Source organism: Elephantulus edwardii, unplaced genomic scaffold, assembly GCF_000299155.1.
Source record: "Elephantulus edwardii isolate Elephantulus edwardi_28Jun2011 unplaced genomic scaffold, EleEdw1.0 scaffold00071, whole genome shotgun sequence".
NCBI classification, from domain to species: Eukaryota; Metazoa; Chordata; class Mammalia; order Macroscelidea; family Macroscelididae; genus Elephantulus; species Elephantulus edwardii.
This window is the reverse complement of record NW_006399821.1, coordinates 8,791,652-8,800,944: the sequence shown is the minus strand read 5'-3', so window position 1 is coordinate 8,800,944 and position 9,293 is coordinate 8,791,652. Positions and strand designations below refer to the sequence as shown.

The 9,293-nt window shown below is 38.4% G+C and overlaps 1 pseudogene; it reads right to left on the bottom strand.

Annotated features, from left to right (window-relative positions):
• Positions 1-575, bottom strand: part of LOC102877530 — a 9,684-nt pseudogene extending 9,109 nt beyond the window's left edge.
• Between the last annotated feature and the right edge of the window lie 8,718 nt (positions 576-9,293).

Sequence of the window (9,293 nt, the reverse complement as noted above, 5' to 3'; positions counted from 1 at the left end):
TCAGCACCAACTTTCTTGTCTAGACCAAAAGCAATAGCAGCAGCAGTTGGCTCATTGATGATTCGGAGGACATTGAGGCCAGCAATGGTTCCAGCATCTTTGGTAGCCTGGCGCTGAGAGTCATTGAAGTAGGCTGGTACAGTGACAACAGCATTGGTAACAGTCTTCCCAAGGTAGGCTTCTGCAATTTCCTTCGTCTTTGTGAGAACCATAGAGGACACCTCCTCTGGATAGAAACTTTTGGTCTCTCCTTTATATTCTACTTGGACCTTGGGCCTGCCTGCATCGTTCACCACCATGAAGGGCCAGTGTTTCATATCAGACTGCACAACAGCATCATCAAATCTTCGTCCAATGAGACGTTTGGCATCGAATACTGTGTTAGTAGGATTCATTGCAACTTGATTCTTTGCCGCATCACCAATCAGTCGTTCGGTATTGGTAAATGCGACATAGCTTGGCGTGGTCCGGTTGCCTTGATAATTTGCAATGATCTCCACTTTCCCATGCTGGAAGACCCCTACACAGGAGTAGGTGGTGCCAAGATCAATGCCAACCGCAGGGCCCTTAGACATGGTTGCTTAGTGAAAGTCCTAGGTGGTGGAGAGGGGAAAAAAAACATACCTCAAGTCCGCTGCTGTGCTAAATGAGCGGGTTTTATTTTTTTAAATGCAATCTGCTACTCTTTAATCTTCACTGGTGCATTTAAACCACCCACATTCAGTCTAATGATTGAAAGGCAAGATTTTATTGCTATCGCTTTAGCAATTCTTTTTGGTGTTGTTGCTGTTTACTTTGGTCCATTCTGTGACATCTCTGTAAGATGGACTTCCCTCTGTGTTTCCTGAAACACTGGTTTTGATCTTACAAACTTCCTTAGGTTCTGCTTTTCTGAGAATATATTCATCTCTGTCATATTTGATGGACAGTTTTGCTGGGTACAACATTTTTGATATGTCCTTCCACTGTCTTCTTACTTGTCTGATTTCTGCTGAGAAATCAGCATTTAATCTTATTTGTTCTCCCTTGTAGGTTTCTTCTTCATTTCTCCCTAGCTACTTTCAGAATTCTCTCCTAATCTTTGGTTCTGGCAAATTTGACTATGATATGCCTTGATGTTTTTCTTTTGGAGTCTATTCTATATGGAGTTTGCTTAGCTTCTTGTATATACATTATCTCAATATTCAATATGCCTTGAAAATTTTCTTCTAGTAATTCATCCACAACTTTCTTGGTTCCTGTACTTCTTTTGATTCTGGGATTCCAATTATGTCCACTTTATTCCTCTTGATTGTGTCCCATTTTATTCTTAGGCTTTCTTCTTTTTCATTCCTTTTTGATTCTGCTTTTTTGCTCTAGCAGATCAGTGCTTAGAATTTTATTTTCTATTTCATTGGTTCTGTGTTCCATATCTTCAGCTTGCTCGTATAACCCTCCAACATATTGACAGCATCTGAAACACTGGTCTTCATATTCTAGATTGTGGTTCCATGGTTTTTCAGAGCCTCCAATGCCTCATTTATGTTATCTGTATTTTATTGGAGTTTATTTTTTTTTAAGTTCCCCTTGGCTTTTGCTTGCAGAATCCTTTAATCCTTTGAGTTCATCTTTCACCTATTGGAAGTATTCAAACATTGCTCTTTTGACTTCTGTGTCAGAAAGTTCCATCAGACTTTCTGGCTTCAGGCAATCCTTTGATTCTGTGTTTTGATCACTTTTTTTTGAGTGATGTCTTGTTTTGGTTTTATGTAGGGTGCAAGGTAGTCAGCTTCTCTGTGTCATTGCTGTGGTAAAATGTTTTGTACCTGGGGCCTTACCAGGCCCTTGCTCTGATAACCTTGGCTCAGGAGCTTACTACTCCAGAGGAAGGAAGGTCAGGTCATCTTACCTGAATTTCTCTCTGATTCTTTGACTCAAGGGAAGATTTGCTTCAATTAGGGAGAGAGATAGATTGTGAATTAGCAGCATTCTTCACCAGGCAACTGCTGAAGCTACGTGGAGTCCAAAGTGTTCTTAAGTAGTGGCTTTGCAGGTGCCAGGGGTACCCAGGTGATGTTTAAGAAGAAAATAGCTTCACTTGTGATATTGGTGCTCCTGCAGCAGGATGGAGGGACTGCAGCAGGGTGGTCTCCATACAGCAGGGCAGTCTCCACACATTGGGGCAGCAGTCTCTATAATCAGGTTCTTTCCCCGAGTGGCAGGCCAAAGAGGTATCAGATGTGCTTGGCACCTGGGGCTCCCCAGAGGGCCAAGCAAGAACAGCTCTTCATGCAGGGTGGAGAAAGACAATAGGGGGCTGCTCCTCCCTAGCAGTGGTTGAAGTGGTAGCTGTAGAGGGGTAGAGAGGCATCCCTGGACACAGTCTCATCCTTACTTCTAAGGAGTAGCCGAGTTGCATTTCCTCCAAGATAGACTTTCTTTTATTCTTTTGGTAATCCATGCACAGGATATTCAGTACTCTTCTCCAACACCACAACTCAGAGGTATTGATTCTTTTATCATTCTTATTCACTGTCCAACTTTGAGATGCGTAGCAAGGAACTTTAAAAACCATGGCTTGGATCAGGACCACTTGAGTCTTTAAACTGATATAGTTACCCTTCAGCCCTTGGGAGAGATCCTTAACAGCAGAGTTTTCCAATATAACAAATCTTTTATTTCCTGATTGCTGTTATGCTGGGTGGTGTTGGTTGTGGATCCAAGGAAAAGGAAATTGTTGACAACTTCAATCTTTTCTCCATCCATCATGATGCTGCCTATTGGTCCAGGGTGAGGATGTCTGTTTTCTTGATGTTGAGATACTGAGATTATGATTTTATATATATGCAAAATCCATTTCTTTCGTTATGGGATATTTAGATTGTTTCAAGCTTTGCACTAGATATTGAAACAATTCTTAGCATACTGTTCGGAACATGGATATTTAAATCAGGCAGACCTGGACTCTACTAAATTGCATCTTCAAATAGGTTATTTTCAGCTGCAATTGAATGTTTGTTAAAGACTGAAAGTGCCTTGGACCACTCAAATTTCACTGTGTTGAGTCAGTTATGACTAATAGTGGCTTTCCATCAGGTTTCTGAGGCTGTAAATCATGATAGAAGGATATAAATTACCTTCCTCCTGAGAAAGTCCTAGTGAATTTGAACTAAGGAAGACACACAGCCTTTGAGTTAGCAGTGTGACTTGGTTTGGCCACAGTACTTTCCTGAGGCAGATCTTAATGATGATATTTTCAATTGCTTAACAAGTGTGTAAAAGTGAAATAGGAAGACTGAAGAAGAAAGAATGGCTTTGAAATCTGGAGATGATGAATACTCAAAAAGCCCGAACTAAAAGAAACCCAAACTCATTGCTATTAGATCATAACCAACACATAGCTGACCCTCCAGTATGTTTTGTTACTGTTTTTATATTCCATAGAGTTGAAAATGACCAATAGCTGACCTTCAGTGGGTTTTTAGAGGCAGTTTATCACACAGATGGTGATTGTCCATTCTTCTCCAGCAAAGCAGCTGTGGATTTTAATCACGTGCCTTTGGAATTGCAGCACAGCTTCTTACCATTAGGCCACAGAGTTAATGATCCATCATGTTTTAAGAAGCAATAAATCGCAAGGGAAGACATTGCTTATCTCTTTCCCTTCCAGCCACTGGTGAATTTAAACTGCCAGAGAGATGCTACCTTGGATTAGCAATACAGTTCCCTTTGGACTATGCCACCTAGTTCTTTGGTGAAGAGTTCTTGTTACATGCCACCAAGTCACATAAGGACTCATAGAGAGCCTATGAACAACAGATCTGAACTCTATCCTATCCTGTATATCCTCATCATCTCTGGCACTCTTGCTGAATCATTATGCCAGTTTATCTTATTGAGTTGAGGAGTATTGACTGCCAAAAAGCAAACAAATCTGTTTTCAAAAAAGTGTAGCCAGAGTACTCCATAGAAGCCAAAGGGCATGTTGTCAGTATGTGCTAATCTTTGAAAAAGGACATGATACCAGGAAATGTGGAGGGTCAGTGAAAGAGAGGAAAATCCTCAAGAAGTTGGATTGACACAATGACTGCAATAAAAGCTAGGCTTAAGTACAACTGAGATTTTCAGGATGGGGAAGGATTATGCAAGGTTTCTCTCCGTTGTTGTGCAGAGAGTTACTATGAGCCAAAGTCAACGTACCTACTACCTAACAAAACAATATTAAAACAGAGGGATAATGGTTCTCATGTCAGAGGGGTATTGTGAGAATTATATGAGATAATGAAAGTCCCTGGCACATACACTAGTAAATGTTAACAATTGTATAAACAAGGATTTTGTTTGTTTCTACATATACTGTTTAGTTCTAGATTTTTGTGTGTAGTTAACAACTATTTCCACATTTGAGTATAAAGAGTTTTTTGTGTTTTGGGTTTTTTTTTGTATCTTTTTTAGTGTAATGAGTTTTGTGCATACCATTTTATATATTCTATTATAAAAGTCAATCACACACAATCAAGTGTTCTGGGATTCCCATTCTTCTGAGTCAGCCACACTTTGTTATGATCCACACAGTCAAATACCTTTGCATAATCAATGAAACAAAAGTAGACATTCTTCTGGTACGCATTGCTTTCAACCAAGATCCATCTAACATTAGCTATAATATCCCTAGTACCACGGCTCCGTCTAAATCTAGCCTGCACTTATGGTTGTTCTCTGTTGATGTGCTGTTCCAGTCATTTTTGCATAATCTTCAGCAAAATCTTGCTTGCTTGTGATATTAATGATATTGTTCTATAATTTTCACACTCTGTGGAATCACCTTTCTTTGGAATGGGAACAAATATAGATCTGTCTAAGTCAGTTGGCCAAGTGATTGTCCTCCAGATTTCTTGGCACAACTTGGTGAGCACATCTAGGGCAGCATCTGTTAACTGAAATATGTCAGTTTGTATACCATCAATTCCTGGGGCCTTATTCTTAGCCAGTTCTTTCAAAGCAGTCTGAACTTCTTCCTTTATCACCATAGGCTCTTGCTTATATGTTGTTTCATTAAATTTTTCTGTGTCTGCCAATCCTTTTTGATATAATGACTCTGTATACTCTTTCCATCTTCTTTAATACTTGCAGGATCACTCAATATTCTACCCAAAGCACCCTTAAGTACTGCAACTCAAGGCTTGAATTTCCTCTTCAGTTCCTTGAGCTTAAGAAATGCTGAGCGAGTTCGGCCTCTTTGATTTTCTGACTCCAGCTCTTTACACATTTCATTATAATACTTTACTTTGTCTTGTTGCACAGCCTTTTGAAATCTCCTGTTCAGCTCCTTAATGTCTTGATTTCTTCCTTTTGCTTTGGCTTCTCAGCGCTGCAGTGCAATATTCAGAGTCTCTTCTGACATCCATTTTGGTCTTTTCTTCCTCCTCCATCTTTGCACTCTTCCTGGATGATATTCTTGTGGCTAACTCTGAGAAGAATGGGAATCCCAGAACACTTGATTGTGCTAATGTGAAACCTATATTTGGACCAGGAGGCAGTCATCAGAACAAAGCAAGAAAACATTGCATGGTTCAAAATTGGGAAGGGTGTACACCAGGGCCGTATCCTGTCTCCAACCATTTCAATCTTTATGCACAACAGGTTATCAGGGAGGCGGGGCTCTATGAGGAGAAATGTGGCATCAGGATTGGAGGCAGAATCATCAACAATCTGCGTTATACAGATGACACAACCTTGCTTGCTCAAACTGAAAAGGACCTGAAGCACTTGTTGTGGAAGGTCAGAGACTGCAGTCTTAAGTATGGATTGAGACTCAATATCAAGAAAACAAAGATTCTCACCACTGAGCCAATTGCCAGTTTCATAATGGATGGTGAAGAGATTGAGATTGTTCACAGTTTTGGTTTGCTTGGATCCACAGTCAACACTCTTGGCACCAGCAGCCAGGAAATTAAAAGAAGTATTGCGATGGGAAAGTCTGTGGTTAGAGACCTCTTTAAAGTGCTGAAGTTCAAAGATGTCAGTCTGGAGACTCAGGTGCACCTGATATATGCCATGGTCTTTGCAATCACTTGTTATACATTCAAGAGCTGAACGGTGACTAGGAATGATAGAAGGAGAATTGACGTCTTTGAGCTGTGATGTTGGAGAAGAGTACTGAATATACCATGGACTGCTAGGAAAATGAACAGGTTTGTCCTGGAGAGGGTGAAGCTGGGCTGCTCCTTGGAGGAAAGGATTCTGAAGCTTTGTCTGACATACTTTGGACATGTTGCAAGGAGGGACCTGTCCTTGGAGAGGGACATCATGCTTGGGAGGGTGGAGGGACAGCGTGGGAGAGGAAGACCCTCGATGAGCTGGATTGATTCAGTGATTGGGGTAATAATGGGGGCAGGTGTGTCAGAGATGGTAAAATTGGCACAGGATAGGGCAGAGTTTAGGACTGTTGTACATAGGGTCTCTATGAGTCACAGGCGACTCAATGGCACATAACAACAATAACAACATTGTAAAAGTAATACATAATAATCACATGTAAGTAATAGATATGAATTGGAAATATTTTGCAATAAAAAGGAAAATTTTAATACTTTCAATTGTGATTTACATTTTGTGTCTATATATTTTATCTATTGTGCAGATATACATGTGACATTTTTTTAAAAAAAAGAAGTGTTATAAATTTGATTTCCTAATTTTCTGAGGCCATCATCACAAGAGCCCTATGGCTAAAAGAGCAGGAAACAGCTGGAAAGAGAGCCTATGGGGCTTTACAGCTAATAGCTGGAATTTGAATTTAATTTCAAATTTACTGGAATAATTTTGGATCATGGAAAGCAGAAGAATGACTTGAGGTAATTTGGTATAGAAAGTTCAGGGGCTGTACAGTGACAGATGATTTGGGTTTAGAAAAGCAAAGATTCTGAATACCCCTTTTCAATAATTTGGATGAGAAGTAGGGAGCTCTGGTGACTGCACTGTATCCCAAAGGAGCGTAGATCAAATCCATCAGCTTCTCCACACAAGAAGGATGTGTAATATATGCTCCTGTGTGATGTGCTGCCTCTGAAAACCTCCCAAAAAAGTCATCTGTGAGTCAGTTTTGATCTGAATAAATGAAAGGTTGCTTGGGCTTAAACTAACTAGGGTGATGTCAGCAGAAATGGCTGAATATTTTGAAAGTAGAGTCTATAGATTATATAAAGAATTGGATTTGGGATGACAGACAAAAATAAATTTTTGACTTAAGCAACTGCCAAATGGCAAATGAAATTTTATTTAATGAGATTAAAGATTAGCTTAGCCCCATTTGTGCTTTCTCTTTGTCATTGTATAGAAACCCAATTGATTTTTGCATATTGATCTTGTATCCTGCTACATTGGTGAATTGGTCAACGATACCCAGTAGTTTTCTTGCTGAGTCTTTAAGGTTTTCTAAGTATCCTATTATATCATTTACATGGAGAGATAATTTCACCTCCTCTTTGCCAAACTGGGTACCATTTATTTCATTCTCTTATTGCTCTTTCTAAGATTTCTAATAGAATATTGAATAAGAGAGGTGATAAAGAGCATTCTTGCCTAGTTCCTGTTCTCAACAGGAATCCCTTTAATCTTGATCCATTGAGAACGATGTTGGCTCTTGATTTTGTGTATATGCTTTTTCTATGTTAAGGGAATTCCCCTTTATTCCTACTTTTTTAGTGTTTTAATCAGGAAAGGGTGTTGAATTTTGTCAAATGTCTTCTCCGCATCAATTAATAGGATCATTTGGTTCTTGTCCTTTGCTTCGTTACTATAATGAATTACATTGATTGTTTTTCTTATGTTGAGCCATCCTTGCATACTTGTTATGAATCCCACTCAGTCATGTTATTGTTGCATACTGTACAGTTGGAACCGATGATAGTTGATCCTCTGGTGGATTTTCAGAGGCAGTTGATCACACAGGAGAAGACTGCCCATTCTTCATCTGTGGAGCCTTGAACTATGTACCTTCAGGATTGCATAGTGAATTATTATTTTTGAATGTATTTTTTCTATGGATTCTGTTGGCCAGAAATTTATTGAGGATTTTGCATCTATGGTCATGAGAGAGATTATTAGCCTATAGGTTTTTATTTTGATCATGTATTTACTTGAGTTTGGTATTATTAATATGTTTGCTTTATAGAATGAGTCTGGGAGAATTCCATCTTTTTTCTATTTTCTTAAGTACTTTATGTATAATTGGTGACAATTCTTCTCTGAATGTTTGATAAAATTCACTAGTAAAACCATCTTGTCCAGGGTTTTTTTGTTTTATTTTTGTTGGAGTTTGTTTTATTACCTGTTCAATTTCTCCTTTTGTAATTGATATGTTCAGGTGTTCTACTTTGGCCTGTGTCAGTTTAGGTAGGTTGTGAATTTCTAAGTATTTGCCCATTTCTTCTAGGTTTTCATACTTGTTTGAGTATAGTTTTTCATAATACTCCATTACTAATCTTTATATTTTACTTCATTCTGTTGTGACATTGCCCTTTTATTTATTTGGATTACTTGTGTCTTTTCTTTCTTTTCCTTTGTTAGTTTATCCCTAGCTGCTTTCCGAATTCTTTCCTTATATTTGGTTTTGGCAAATTTGACCATGATATGCCTTGGTGTTTTTCTTTTGGAGTCTATTCTATATCGAGTTCACTTAGTTTTATATATATATATATATTCTCTCATTCTACATTATGCCTGGAAAGTTTTCATGTAGTTATTCTTCCACAACTTTTTTTTTTTGGTGCCATTACTTGCTCCTTTCCTTTTCTGGGATTCCAGTTATGTGCATGTTATACTTCTTGATGGTGTCTTACATCATTCTTAGGCTTTCTTCCTTTTCCTTCATTTTAAATTCTGACTTTTTTTCTAGCAGATCAATGCTGAGACTTCTATCCTCTATTTCACTGGTTCTGTATTCCATCTCTTTAACTCTGCTTATATGGCCCTCCAACATGTTGACAGCATCTGAGACACTGGTCCTCACATTCTGGATTGCAGAGTCTTCTTTCCAGAGCTTCCAATGCCTCATTTGTTTTATCTGCATTGTCCTGGCATTTTTTTTTTTTTTTAGTTCTTCTTGGATTTTGCTTGCAGAATCCTGTAATTCTTCTAGCTTGTCTTTCATCCATTGAAAATATTCAATCATTGTTCTTTTGGTTTTTTTTTCATATAAAAGATGATAGATTTATTTTTTCTTGGTTTTAATTCAATCGTTCATATTTTTTCTACTACATTAATTAAAATTTTACAATGCCATTATTTACATCTTTTTTTATTTTTTTATT